This window comes from Gallus gallus, chromosome 2 (genome assembly GCF_016699485.2).
Source record: "Gallus gallus isolate bGalGal1 chromosome 2, bGalGal1.mat.broiler.GRCg7b, whole genome shotgun sequence".
In the NCBI taxonomy this organism is placed as follows: Eukaryota; Metazoa; Chordata; class Aves; order Galliformes; family Phasianidae; genus Gallus; species Gallus gallus.
This window is the reverse complement of record NC_052533.1, coordinates 144,866,230-144,881,344: the sequence shown is the minus strand read 5'-3', so window position 1 is coordinate 144,881,344 and position 15,115 is coordinate 144,866,230. Positions and strand designations below refer to the sequence as shown.

General features: G+C 42.0%; 1 long non-coding RNA gene across 3 annotated transcripts in view; it reads left to right on the top strand.

Annotated features, from left to right (window-relative positions):
• Positions 1-14,633, top strand: part of LOC101751851 — a 41,569-nt gene extending 26,936 nt beyond the window's left edge. For all 3 annotated transcript variants that reach the window (XR_005856044.2, XR_003074073.3, XR_001465557.4), the window contains 2 exons: positions 5,836-5,897; positions 6,431-14,633. This is a non-coding gene — a long non-coding RNA (uncharacterized LOC101751851). The remainder of the gene's footprint in view (positions 1-5,835; positions 5,898-6,430) is intronic.
• The last annotated feature ends 482 nt before the right edge of the window (positions 14,634-15,115 follow it).

Here is a 15,115-nt window from a genome sequence, read left to right as displayed (position 1 = left end):
TATCTACCTGATTCTGAACAACAGCCTTAGAGACATGGTTTAATTTTTAGGTATAATACAATATCTTGGGTTGGAAGAGACCTTAAAGCTGATCCAGTTCCAAGTCCATACCGCAGGCAGAGTTGCCACCCACCAGATCAGGCTGCACAGGGCCCCATCTAACCTGGCCTTCAACACCTCCAGGAATGGGGCATCCACAACCACTCTGGGCAGCCTGTGCCAGTGCCTCACCACCCTCTGACTAAAAATTTCTTGACATTTAACATTTAACCTATATCTCAGTGCTTTTAGTTCTAAACCATTTTAAACAGGTAGACTTGTACGGAGCTAGGAGTTGTACTCAGTGAACCACATTGGTCCCTTTCACCTTAGGATATTCTATGATTTAGGGGAAAAAGCATCAAAATTTCATCAATTTATACTGATTATTTTACATACATTGGAGTAGGTGTCTGTGGATAAGAAATCATGAACCCAGCAGCTCCACTACAAATTTATTGCCTAGACAGAGAAAGAAGCAATTATAGTTAAGGGAACAGTGTAAAAAAATAACTGCTTCTAAACATTTCTTTCCAATTTTAGTCAAGAAGAGATCTAATAGTGGAAAATTTAGTGTTTATATTTAATGTCTAAGTCCATAACTCTACATATTAGAAACTTCATTTATGTGAAAGTACTGTCAGGGAGCAACTTCTTGTTCAGACTGAATGGTTGAAAAAAGTTTCATTTGCAGGCAAATATTCATGCCTGATCTTTCATGCCCTTGAATATGCAGGAAATAGAAGCATCATCATGTTACTTCTGCTAGGTGGGAATAACATAGCCCTAATATTGTATCAATTCACAGAAAAAATTCTGTGCATGGCTGCTGAACATATCCCTGCGAGAAGACAGTGAACTGAAAACTGCTCTACAAAGAAAACAAGCAAAAAAAAAAAAAAAAATTGCAGCAGTCCTATTTCAATATCCCTGAAAAGTCTAGACCTAAAAGTCTGTTTGTTGCCCTACTCCTGTCTAGATTAACAAATTCATTGAGAAGGAAAGAAGGAGAAAGGAATGAAAGAAAGAAATTGAAATTAAAGAGTAACAGTGGTTGAGGGAAGTTGGATGGGCACAGGTAAGCAGTAGCATGGATGGGTGAAGGGAGAAGAGTCAAATGAAGGAACTATTCAAAAGGAGAAAGGGTAGAAAATAGGAAGTGGAATACAGCAGGTAGCATAGAGGAAAAGCTCAACCTTTTTCTTTCTGATCCAATGATGGAGTACCAGCAGGGAGTCCCCTGTAAGAGAAGAAAACTGCCAGATAAAGAGATCAGGTGGAAAAAGCAAGATATCAGAAATGGAGCCAGGTGTGACTGTCGGATTTGATGTACTGTACAGCACAACCCCTACATTTCACTCTGCTGCCCTCTCCCTTTCTGACAAATGGTAGATTTCCTGAAAGAGATGCAAAGCATTGGAAAATGATCTTGGATAGCTCGGAGCCTTTCAGTGGTGGAGGATGGATTGCAGGTCTCGATGATCCTTATGGATCCTTTCCAACTTGTGATATTCTATGATTCTATGAAAACAAGGCCAAAGATGGACAGAATGAAAATGTTTGAAAGGAGATTGTGTAACGGGAGGGTCAGAAAATAAATGGTATAGATAAGGAAGAAAAACATATTGTAAATAAAACACTATGCCAGTGAGAGGAGGAATGGAGTGAAGAAAGGGAAAAGGAGGACAAATGTTCTGATGAGGATGTCATCAGAAAAACTGTGCATCAATAGTGACTCAGCAACAAGTTTGCTAAAGCTAGAAATAGATCACTTATACCATCCCTTGAGAGCTGCTGCTGTGCATCAAAGGCCTTTAGCATAACCCTAGAGACCACCAGTCTCTCTTTGTCCTTAATCTGTTTTAATGTAGCACTTTTCATGACTCTTCCTGTTTTTGTTTTTTTTGTTTGTTTGTTTGTTTTTTGTGACTCCTTGCAACCTTTTTTTTTTATTCCCTACAGTTTTAGCAAGTGATAAGCTACTGGTAACCTTGTTTGCAGTTTGCAGTTCATTAGAAGTTCAGGTGGAGGCAGGGCTGCGCTTGTGTGTTGAGTCTGAGTTTTGTCTCTCCTGGACTGTTAAGGATAGCACCTGTCTGTCTTCCGTAGGGCCTTGAGGTTGGGAAAGAAAGTGGAGATAGGTGAGCAATAGAGTTAAGAGGTTTATACTCAAAAGTATAGGGAAGGCCCTGCATCCTGTCACTGTCCCCAGAGAGCAGAGTTCAGCACTGCCCCTCCACTCCCTGCGAGGAGTTGCAGCTGCCATGAAGCCTCCCCTCAGCTCCTCTGCTCTGGACTGAACAAACCAAGGGACCTCAGCCGCTCCCCCAGGTCTTGCCAACTACATCCTTCCTAATCTTCATAGCCCTTCTTTGGACACTCTCTAACAGTTTTATGTCCTTCTTATATTGTCGTGCCCAACACCATGCACAGTACAGTGAGATGACTCACTGGTCTGTCTTGTCAGTCTTTCTCCATTTTACTTGCCTATTGCTTCTTCTCCTTGTTACCTTATTTCAAGTCTCTCCAAGGTTCCTTCCCAGATCTTATCCAAGCTCACTCTGATGAAGTTTCGCAATATAGTTTCTGTTGCTCAGCCCAAAACTGGTCCCTTATGATGTTTGTGTTTGTTCTCATTCTTATCTTCATACAGATCCAGAGCTTTATGCTGACATACCGTATACATAGATCAATTCTGAGGACTTCATCTTCATACACTGAAGCGTTAAGGTCTAAAATAAAGCTAATAATCATAGAATCACAGAATCATTTGAGTTGGGAAGACCCTGAAATGTCATGTAGTCCAACTCCCCTGCAATGAACAGGGACACCTACAGCTACATCAGGTTTCTCATAGTCCTGTCCAGCCTGATATTGAATATCTTCAATGATAGGGCATCCACCACCTGTCTGAGCAACCTGTTCCAATACCTCACTACCCTTATTGTATATTGGACCTTCTATATGTCCAGTCTAACTCTCTTCTCCTTCAATCTCCCCCTGTTTCTATCACAACAGTCCATGCTGAAGAGTCTGTTTCTTCTTTCCTATTGCCCCCCTTAGATACTGAAATGCCACCCTCAGGTCTCCCCAGAGCCTTCTCTTTTCCAGGCTGAACAGCTCCATTTCCCCCAGCCTGTCCTCAGAGCAAAGGTTTTCCCTCTCTAATAATTTGGGAAGTGACTCTTTTTTCTCCCTCTGCTGCTCAATATGTTCATACAATAGATTCCCCAAGGAAACCTAAGCATCTACTATTCTTTCAGCTGCTGGGTGCTTTTAGAGCCTTGTGTCTCCATGATCTGCTCTTCTTTTTTCTCTTATCTGCTGGGTGGAGGTAATGAAGATTTAAGTACTGTGAGAAAACCCATCTGTCGTCATAGAGTCACAGAGAGCTGCAGAGCTGAGGATCTCTAATCACCTCCATGGGTGCTTCTGCCTGCAGCCAAATGGATTCCATATGGGAGGTCATCTGTCATGCAGAAGGCACCATTGTTAACTGCCTTTCTAAGAAATTCTTCTCTCCTAGATGAAATACACTGCCACATAACCCAGCATGCTAACTTGCCATGAAGGTGACAGTACTGAGTGAGCCCTTTGGTGATTTCCAAAAGTACTATGGCCCCATTCATTTTGTCTCCTGGACTATAGACAGCAAATGTTATATAAAATGCTATTTTATTTATTTTACTCTTGATGTATTCTTCTCTGTGTGAAAGTGATTCCGGTGCCCGGATACCACTGAGGAACATCATCTTGAGTGAGAAAAGTAGTTTGGAAGTTATGCCCACATCTGAGATTTTTTTTGTAGGCTCAGGTCACAATCCAAGCAAGCTTCCACACTGCACACCCGTGCAACTGCTCTTCATGTCCCTTGGGGGGCAGTCAGGTGTAATGAATTTAAAGTGAAAAAGGAGAGAGCAATTAAACATGACAAGCATCTTTTTCTTAGAGGGGACATTGATGTTGAGATGCCTAGGAAGATTGTAGAACCTCTAGCACTGGCAGTTTGACCAACCTGTTTCTCATCTTCCAGCAGTAGATGGGGGTTAGTTCATCTGGATTTTTTTTTACTAGGCAGCTTTTCAGCTCTGCTGATCATCATCAGCAGATGTTCAGATTCTGGGTATTTTCCAAAGCTACCCAATTAATAGTAGATGTAATTGCCACCACAGTCATTAATCCATACGCCTGGTTTAGGCGAGATCCAGTCCTAATGTATTTCACAGAATCACAAGCATTGGAAGGGATCTCCAGAGATCATCACCTGATGAAGTATGCTCCCTGCAGTAGGTTACAAAATATATCCTCAGTGTGAACATCAAGTCTTTGAAAAACAAAATCGATCCTAGCTCCCTGTCTCTCCCTGTGAGGTACAGAGATAATTCTAGAGCACACAAAGCAAGGAATACTACTAGAACGTGTGACTGTTTGCTACAATAGGAACACACCTTGATCCTTACAAACTCTCCAGAATTACTGGTCCCTGATGAATTACCTAGACATATATCTAAGCTCAAACGTTCAGGAAAGTGATTAATATTACTCAGAACTACTGGCTGATGGATCACTGTCTGTAATCAGGTTGTGGTAGTTCAGTGAGATGCACATTTCCTGTCCTGTGGCAGACAATGGATTATTCACATAGGATGTGTGGCATAATTGAGTTAAGGTTATGGAAGCAAACATACTTTCTGGAATTTACCCAGTTTGAGTCACAGTGTTTGGAAAGATGAAGATACATAATTCAGGGATATTTTATGCAAATTATGCAAAAACAAAAATATGATTATGCATTCTGAGCTACAACAATGTGATAGGAGTGGTCTTGGTTCTTACTAGGATCTGGTTACATAAATGATAAGCACAGTTCAGGTTTTGGGAGATATCAGTTTTGCAGCTATTTCAAGAAACCCATGTGGAATTCTCTGAACCATGCAGCTGCAATGTGTGCAGGCAAACAGGATGCTGTTCTGTCACCAAAGGAATAACAAACAATTCCAAAAGAGGGGGTAATTGAGTTAAATATAACACTTGAAAAAATATACTAAGAATTCATGTTTTCTTGTGATGATTCTACCTTTTTTAAAGATAATAGCAAAATTCTTATACTGACTGCAAATGGCATTCCCACAGGAGAAGAAATGGAAAGTTGGAGATAACAGCTGAAGAACAAAAGGGCGAGCACAGGCTCTAGGAAATGAGATAAAAGAAAAAGGCAACTGAGTGTCTAATGTCATTGCTTTGTCTACTTCCTAGGCCACATCCTTGAGGTGTTAAATGCACTGCAATGTTGAGAAAAACATACACTGCTTTCTATCACTGTGAAGGTCTCCAGGTTGTGGGTTTGGTCAGTGCATGAGCTTATTCCCTTATTCCCAATCCATTGCTTGCAAGAATCCTTCTCTGACAGCAACAAAAAAGGATTCCTAAAGATTGTAAGAATTGGAGAAAAGCGTGTTTTCAAAGCAGCCTCCCGTTTTGCCATAAGTTCATTTCAGGGACTTCCTGAAAAGGTTGGGTCTGTGTATTAATAACCCTCAATCTCTGTCTTCCTTGAAGAGGCTGCTTGAAGAAATGCTTTTGAAGCCACATAAGCTTTTAGTTCTCACAGCACAGAGTGGCAGGAAGTTCCCAAGTTTAACTACAGGTGTGGAGAGTCACTTCCTTCTGTTTGCTTTGAGCTTGACCTTTGCTATCTTAATTTGCTACTTTCTCATTCTTTTATTGGAAAAAAAAAAAAAAACAATGAAAAACCACTCTCTTATCACCTTCTCCATCATATTCTTGATGTTATAGATTTCTCCTCTCTGTGTCTCAGATGGAAGAGGTGGAGCAGTTGAGTTCTTCCTTATTCTCCTGTAAGTGTTTTTAGCTCTACTGTTTCCTTTTTGAATGAGAGGACCAGAGTTGCACATGGGGTTCAAGCTCAAAGAGTTTTTGCAGTTGCATAACAACTTGTTTTATCCCCTTCCTGTCAATTCATGGAACCACAGAATCATAGAATGGGTTGGAAGGGAGCTCAAAGACCATCCAGTTCCAACCTCCTCCCACAGGCAGGGTTTCTGACTGCTAGGTCAAGCACTAGATCAGAACCATACATGTGGTTTGCTTTATTGATTTGCTTTATTGATTTGCTTCATTGACTGCTTCTAAATGTTTAGCTGACATTGTCATGGAACTGGCGTTGCCCTGGGTTCTCACTCCAGGCCAGTAATGGCCAATTCAGGGACATCACTTTATATGAGTTGAGGGCTGCTGTTCCCCTTGGGCGTCACTTCACTGCTCGGTAGGTGAGAGCTACCAAGTACTCCTGCAGTTATTCTCTGTATCCTCATTTTAACACCTAGAGTAGTTTTGCAGCATGCCTACTTTGTCACTGCACTGTTCACAGTGTGCTGGACAGAACACATCTCCAGGAGATACCACCGCTGATCAGCCTATACGGTGAGTCCTGACCATGAGCTCTCCCTCTGTTCTCTAGGTTTTAATGTTATTTTTATTCATTTGTGTCCCTTCCCATGTATGCCTTGACATTCCTTAAAAGCCTTTGGTGAGAGATGCTGTCTGCAGCCCTTATGAAATTAAAGCTGCTTATATCAACAGGATATCCTTTATCCAAAGGCTTGTTGACACCTTCAGAGAACTCCAGTGGGACCACGTTACGAGACTTCCCTTTATAAAACCCAAGTGGACTCTTCCTTAACACTTCACATTTATCCATTCATCTACTAATTCTTTTTTTTTTTTCTCTGCTTTTCTCTTGTTTTTTTTTTTTTTTTTTTTACTCTGCTGTAAAGCAGCAGCATGACACCAATCTGCACATAACTTCTCATGCTGCTGGAAGATCTGACAGTAGTCTGAAAGACTCTGGCAAAGGCACTCACTGCATCTGTATTTTCCAGGCTGCAACTTTCAGGTGCTGGAAGAGCAGGAGCTGGGATATTTTCCCCAGAATTCCCTCCTAGTGTTTATTGTTTTTTCCAGTCAGATATACAAGTGGACTCACAACACTGAGAGCACAGCATCATTTCCACATATCAGGATTCCTCTATATACCCCAAAACATTGCAAGCAAAATTACTGCAAGATGAGCACTTGCCTCCACTCAGTTCCATCTCCGAGGGGCAGGAAATGCCTCTTTCTCACCATTCCCTAAAATCCTATGCTGGGAGCCCTGCTAAATGAGGGAAGGAAGCACCAGACAAGTTCATTACTGCCAGCTGCAGCTTCATCCCAGAGGGAAAGTGATTATTTAGTGAGCACTGAAATGATTCTGTGCAGTGGATCAGGAACACGTTTATGGCTCCCAGGCATCCAAACCTTCCCCTCCCTTTTAGAAGGAAAATTTGTGCAGGGGAGAATCCGACTTCATTGCATAAACCAGCTTGAATTATTTCCTAATCATTTAAAAGATGATTTGAGAGTTTAAGGTGCAAACTGATGACTTTTCATCAGTGATTTCATGGCAGAGCAGTGGACAGCCTAAATCATCTAGCCAACTCCAGCCAGGTTCATGCCCCCGTCCTTCTGGGTTTTATGGCAAGTTATGATTTCTTTAAATTCTAGAAAACACTGAAAGCAAAATAAATGATAGAAAAACAAGTAGCTGCTAAACTGCCCAAGAAGAGCCTTGTGGCCATTTCTGCAAAAATAAACAACCGAAAGGTAAACAATCATGCCTCCCTCTCATAAGGAGTACATTTCATCCTTTCTAGTTTTTAGTGACTTTTGAATGAAGCAAACCACCAGCAGCTCTGAGTCTTGCATTGATTGCATGCATCTTTCTGCAGCCCTGAACCACCCCAAGGGATGTATTGCTGACTTTTCACAAAACCCATTCCCATAGAATCACAGAATCATAGAATCACTTGAGTTGGAAGGGACCCTTACAGGTCATGTAGTCCAACTCCATGTATTGCACTGGGTAGTTGCACAAAGCTGACTTCTTGGCAGGCTTGGAGATACTACAAGGTTTCTGCAGACACCGGTAGGAACCAGCTGTCATGCCTCAGTGACTCATGGTACAGGGTACAGGAAAACAGCCTTTGTCAGACTGAGTAACCAGGCAAGCACTGGCGTGACACCTGAAGGCATGTACGTGCTTGGTGTGATGCAACCCAGTGTGCCTTCATGTAGATGAGCTCAGGACTCTATGTTTTGAATTTGAGTCACACTGTTCCCCCACTCATGGTCTCCACTTCACTGCACCAAGTGGAAGCATGGCATGCTCCTGCCTCAGCATCCATGGGATGCTCTCAGATTACCAAATCTTGGCTTAGTTTACAGAGGTTCTGAGATCACCTACAGTGAAGGGAGATGGAATCTGTAGTCTGGCAGGTTCAGCTTATCACATTCTCTAAGGCTCCAATTTATCCCATTCACTTAGGAAGGGCAGAGAGAAAGTAAATCCCTTCTGATTTACCAGGACTTGGACACTTCATTCCCACTGACTTCATAGAATCATAGAATCTGTAGAGTTGGAAGGGACCTTTAAAGGTCATCTAGTCCAACTCCCCTGCAATGAACAGGGACATCCACAGCTAGATCAGGGTACTCAGTAAGTTACTTCAATATTCTTAACAGAATAACTTCTTAGCAGAGCTTTCTCAGGGAGTTCTTCTCCCCATCTGTACATATATCTGGGATTGCACCAATACACCTTGTACTTGGCCTCACTGAATCACGTTTGGTTGCATCTAGGAAGTTTTGAACACAAAGCTTTGAGATGCTTTGGTCCCACTACATAAAGATGTAGCCATAAAGCAAAAATAAGGGACTGAGGAAAATTTTAAATGAAAACTTAAGCCTTATAAACTTAGAAGACCAAGATCCACCTTCATCTTTGACTGTGGGTGTATGATGGTGAGAATAAAATGAGTCATTTTCATATAGTTTTTAGAGTAAATGAAAAAGCAATTAAGATAACATGGACCATCATCTAAAATACCAGTACGGGCACAGAGCAGCTGCCATGAAATTGCCACAATAAATGGTTGTGCACGCTGAACTGAGAGTTCTCAACAAAACATGGAAAATGTTGATCTCCATCTCCAGAGAAATAAAAGCAACACACATCCTTAGTTTCTTTTGGGCACTCTTCTCAGAAGCTGGCCCTAAAGTTGTTGTAAAGGTAACAATTTCAAAGCGATGCCTAAAATCAGTGACTCATCCATTTGTTCCAGAAGATGCCCAGGAAAGGATAACCTAAAAGAACCTCCTAATAGGTAAAAGCCTATAGGTAGATATGAGAAGCAGCTTGATAAGTTAACAAAATGCCTTGTAAGTCATGACTGTCCTACTTAGGAGAATATCAGGTGAATTCAGTTTCCTATTTTAGACTTTTCTACTTGTTTCTTACTCAGTGTATGTTGGACACGTACAAAGCATACATTTTATGCACCAATTTATTGACAGTAAAAGGAAAATTTGATGTATAGCTGCTATGAAGATCTCCTGTGCCCAACCTGTTCTTTTCTTCCAGATATCTATTGAGATATATTCCAACATGCAGAACAGACTCTCTTCTTTGCTGTGCAAAGAGTTGTCCATGTTCAATGACACATGGAAATATACCTTGAAAGTAGCAGTGTTCCCCTATGGGAGACCTATGCATCTCCAGAGCCCCCCTCTTTTCCATCTGTGGAGATGGCTGCTCATCTAAGGGAGCAATTGGACTAAAATCACACTGTCTCCATTTGCTTCCAGCTCATGTTTGCTACTTTTTGCCTTTGGCTTGGTTCGCAGCACTGAATGCTCATATAAACACAAATTTGAAGGAAATACCTAGGGAGTAGCTGCCTGATATGGAAACGAGCTTAGAGGTCATTTGTGAATATCTGCAAAGGACACTTAGCTCTGGATTTACTTCTCCAGCCAGAGAAGATAAACCCAATGTGATTCATGTGTCCAGTCAAAACTGACAGCACGCTTCACTGTGAGCTGAAGCTCATTACCATGAGCTGCTAATGGATAAGTGATAAGCCACGGCTTACTGGAAGGAAATTGTGTGAGAAATAAGGAATATATGTGATAAAAGTAATAACCTGATAGCTCCTGAATAAGAAAAGAGGCTGCATTTGTTGAACAAATTTCAGTACATCACTTCTCACACTGCTGCTGGAGGGCAGCTGTTACAGGATACACAGCTCCGCAGGGTTGGGGCTAGCTGTGATTCCATTGCACAGCAAAGCCAACCCTTTAAGCACTGCCAAGAAGGAAGTCTGGCTCCCCAGTGCCATCCCTGACCCCAGTGTGCATCCTGAAACTTCCATTTCATCACATGCAGCAGCATCAGCCCAAGGATTCAGCAGAAACATGCAGCCTGCTGAGCCTGTCCCCCCTCACCTTCAACAACAGATACCCATACAAAATAGGGTAAAATCTCATTTTCAGCCTCATAATACCACCATGCAGTCACTGTTCCTGGAGGTGTTCAAGAAAAGGGTAGATGTGGCACTGAGGGACATGGTTTAGTGGGCATGGTAGTGAGAAGTCAACAGCTGGACTAGATAATTCTAGAGGTCTTTTCCAACCTTTCTGATTCTATACCATAGAGACAACAGTGCTGGGTGCCAGAGCTAAAGCAAAGAGCTACAAGGGGAAGAAACACGGAGTCATGAATGACCGTGAGAATTAATTTCTGCCATAAAATACGGCTCACAATATGAAGTATCTGAGAACCATCTCAAAGCCGTGTCCTCTAGCAGTTAATTTTAAAAGCATTAGTTATGGCTTAAAATCACCTGTAAGTACATGAATGCCTCGCAGGCCAGATCGGCTGGCAGGGTGCAGCCCTGTGAACCTGCCAGCTGATTAATTAGTGCTAGGCAGCACAACAGCTGCTGTCAGTAAAACAAAACTGGAAGGGCACTGGGTGAAGCTCTGGTGTGGGGCTTAGCCATGGGCTAAACTCTGCGGGGCAGGGAGGAAGGAGAGCCCTCAGCATCTGGTAGTGAAGGTGCCAGGGGAATAGCTGACCAACACTGCTGTAAATTTTCCTGGAAGTTTTTTGTATTGATTAGCCCCATGAAGGTAAGTGGGAGGGATGTAAAGGAGAAGGGCTGCACTGCTCTCCCTCCTCTCAACTCTCAACTTTGCACTGCTGCGGGCAATGATGCAGAAAGCAAGAGTCCTGATTTACTCTGTGTGAGCAGGGTGTGACAGGGATGCTTCTGCTGCCTGAAATACTGACCTGGAGGGACAGGGAGATGTGAGCAACTCTGTCTGAGAGCATGTATTGTATTGATCAGCGAATAGCTATAACTGTTGTAGTCAGTTACGGAGACGCACTTCAGTTAAGTCAATACAAGTTATGGAGATGCACTTCAATTAAGAGAGAAACCAGTAACAGAAGAACCTTACTATTTTTTAGAAGCACTGACAGAAATGGGTTAAATCTCAGTCACTGCCCTCACTGAGTTATGTTGTTCATAAATGATCTTGGCCTGAACCACAGCTCAGGAGCTGACAACGGCAAATCCACTGTTCCTCCATGGTTAGGCAGGTCCTATCACAGATGGAAGGGTCTAAAGAAAAACCAAGTGTGGGAGAAAGGGTGAGGACAGTGCCTTGGTGACCTGCTTCCATCAGACATGGTGCCAAGCCAGCAACTTTTCGTGGTGATACAAAGAATTATAGAATTATTGAATTGGAAGGGATCCTTAAAGGTCATCTAGTCCAACTCCCTTGCAGTGAACAGGGACACCTACATCCAGAGCACCACAGGCAGAGTGGCACTGCCTCTTCTCATGCATAACATCTATTGTGTATTCTTTACATGCTGTGTCTTTTCCCAGCCTGCGAGTGTTAGTTCTGCTCCAAGCAGTGCAGCAGGAGAGCACTTGATGCACATACATTTCTACATTCAGGTCACCCCACAAAAATGGAGACTCACTGACGTTGCTGAAATTCCATTCAATCCCCAGCCTATGCTTGAAGAGAAACTATTCAGATTTCTCCTGTTTACTCTTAGGGATTAGGATTAGAAATAATACACTGCTTCACACTTTTATTTCTCAGTTCTTACAGCATTCCCAAGATATACGTGTTTTGTTCAGTTCATGTTTATGTCCTTTAAGGCCCTTAAATAAGCTGTTATATATTGACTTCCTCTAAACTGAACCCAGAAATGCTTACTAGACTGAAAAAAGCAGCACCAGATGGCTCCAATATCATCAGTCTAGAAGGATTTCTGTTCTTCAACAGGCACTAAATGTGGCTGAAAAATCAGCAGGATGCTTAGTCAAATCACCTCTAAGAGGCTTTGTAATTGCATTCAGTTCTGCAGCAATGAAAAATGAGAATAATAAGCTCAATGTATTACACTTAAACTGGAGCTCCATAAATAGAGGCAATAAGAAACACTGGCTGATGGCTTAAAGGCAGTGCTTTGGGACTCAGCACTCTGCTCAGTGGAAAAGGGGATGACAAGCTACCCGAGTTCACCCCAGTATCTCATCCATGAACTCCTACATTTCGAAAAATGCCCAGAGGCAGAGGATCCCCTATCTAAGAAGGTGTGAAAGAGCCCAGTTCCCAGAAGTCAAGTTTTGTGCACATCTACAGTTTAATAAGGCTCTCATAATGATGTTAGGGTGAAAATCTAGACTTACATGTACAAAGGCATTAGGCCATTTCTTTTGACATGCATATCCAAAATAGCTGTTGTATTAGAGTAATTAGCTTTAAGATCATAATATTCTTTTTGATACTGAAGCTTTAGTAATTTTTAAAGTATTTAGTTCTTTCTTGCTTTGTGTCACTTTCATTCCTAGCTAGTCTCATTTGCTAGCTCTATGCACAGGAACTGATCTGAGGAGTTCCCTAATTACCACCATACTAGTTACCAAAAAATTCTCGAGCACATTTCCATGCATATCTCTGTGTCTCAAGTTGTTTTCATTGAAACCTAAAAATACATGACTTTCTGCTTTTCTGTCTTTGGTATTTTTTTACTGCACTGGTAGAGTCATTCCACTAGGTTTTACTTTTTTTAAGTGTACTTTCCCTTTATCTGGGCTAATGGTCTGGGTGCCCATCATGGTTAGAAGAGGTCTAATCATCAGCATCAACTTTAGAGTGCAATTCCTACCAAATGCAGGTGTCCTCTCAGGGAGAAGGTAAATGACATCTCCCTTCTCAGTGAGAAGGTGGTATCTGACTGGTGACTCTTACTCTACTGATTACAAAGATGACCTGACAGAGGTCTCAGGATCCATATCATAGATCCACATCCAGTCAAATGAACATCATGCCCAGGAATTCTCAGGACGTGGTAGATGCTTAGGCAAGGTTAGCTGGATTGCATTAGTACCAGGTTCACTTCTTTAAACAAGAAGATAGGTGTTTTTTGCACTGGTTTTCAAAGCACTTTATGAAGATCACTAAAAAAAAAGACAGTCTAGCTCTAAAGCACTCTGAACTGTTCTGCAACTTACTAGCCTTGTATAGGGCATTCTGAAGCTCTTGCTCATTGGGTGTTAGTGTACAGGGTCATCTTGGCTTTTTCTGACAGCTGGTAGCCATAACTTGACTGCTGCCTTCCCAGTTGCCCCCAGGCTCTATGACGTGGGCAAGTCAATATTCCTTCTCATAATCTTATCAATGGGCTTCAACAAGGCCTGTGGAGAAGGACAGCCTTTGGTGCAGGACCTACCTGTGGCTTATGATAGGCAAGCTTTGGCAGTGGTATTCTTTATGATTGTTCACCTTTACACATCTCCTTACATACTTGTTTTTAAATCTGTTCCATGCAAAGCACTCAAAAATTAGAGACTATATTTGCATCTCAATTATCTGCGGATGATCACCAACCACTTGTTCTTAACTGGCAGGTTCCCAACCACTCATTTTTCTGTTGTTCAATGCTTTTCCCAAGTTAGCTGGATGTTTCTGTATAAAACAGTCACCGGACTGTAAGTCTCTGCCCAGAACACGTTGAGTGCTATTACACAGCTGGCATTGCTCATTTGCTCGGCTTGCTCAAGACGAATCAAATAGCTGGGTACATCCTCCTGCTGTCTGCAACTTAAATTAGAAAGAATAGACCACAAGAACAACTGCAGTGGTAGGAGAAGTGACTACAAATAAGGAAACAAAAATGTTTCTTTTAGAAACCCTTATTCCACAAAGGGAAATCGTAAAAGTAGTACAGGATATTTTTGTTACTGTTTTTTAATTTGAGATTTCATCCCTGAAAACATTTGTGGACCTAGAGTGTTGTGCAAAGTTTTTTGCTGCAGTGTGGTGATTCCTAAAATGAGCACAGTAACAAATCTCTCCAGAGTAAATTGCATATAATTAATAGGAAGCCAGAGGAAAAAGCAATAATGGTACATTTATCTAAATACAAGTTCAGTCCTGGAATGAGCACTGAGGCCACACTAAAGAGAGGCATTTCTATTCTTTCCAGCTGAGTAATGAACAATAATTATGTGCTTGTATTGCAAGTTCTGATTTTCAATCTGATATGAATTTTGCCAAACTGCAGGGAGGTACGAGAAGCCTGATAGGATGATAGGTAATGTCCTTAAGTTGCACCCGGGGAGGTTCAGATTGGATATTAGGAAAAATTTCTTCTCAGGAAGAGTGGTAATGCAGTGGAACAGGCTGCCCAGGAAGGTGGTGGAGTTACCATCACTGGAGGTTTTCAAGAAACGTGGAGATGTGGCACTGACGGACATGTTTTAGTGGGCACTGTGGGGATGGGTTGATGGTTGGACTGGGTGACCCTAGTGGTCTTTTCTACCTTTAATGATTCTATGATTCTATGATGTGGAAATGGAATTTGATTCCAGCCCTTCACTGCAACATTGGAGATTACTGCTTTGTACTTCTGGCTTGCTTCCATCCAATGCCAAAACATTTTATAGACTTTTAACTTTTCCTTGTGAAGGAGCTATATGAAAGTTATGCAATGCCTAGCTTAAATTTTTACCCACTCTAAGAGAAGTCACAATTTCTAAAGTGAGATTTTAACACTGCATGGGAAGAAGGAGCAATTCTTCTCCAGGTGGACACAGAGAGATGAAGCATCAGGACAAAACCTCCTACACTCCAGGCAGGGTCTGTATGTGTT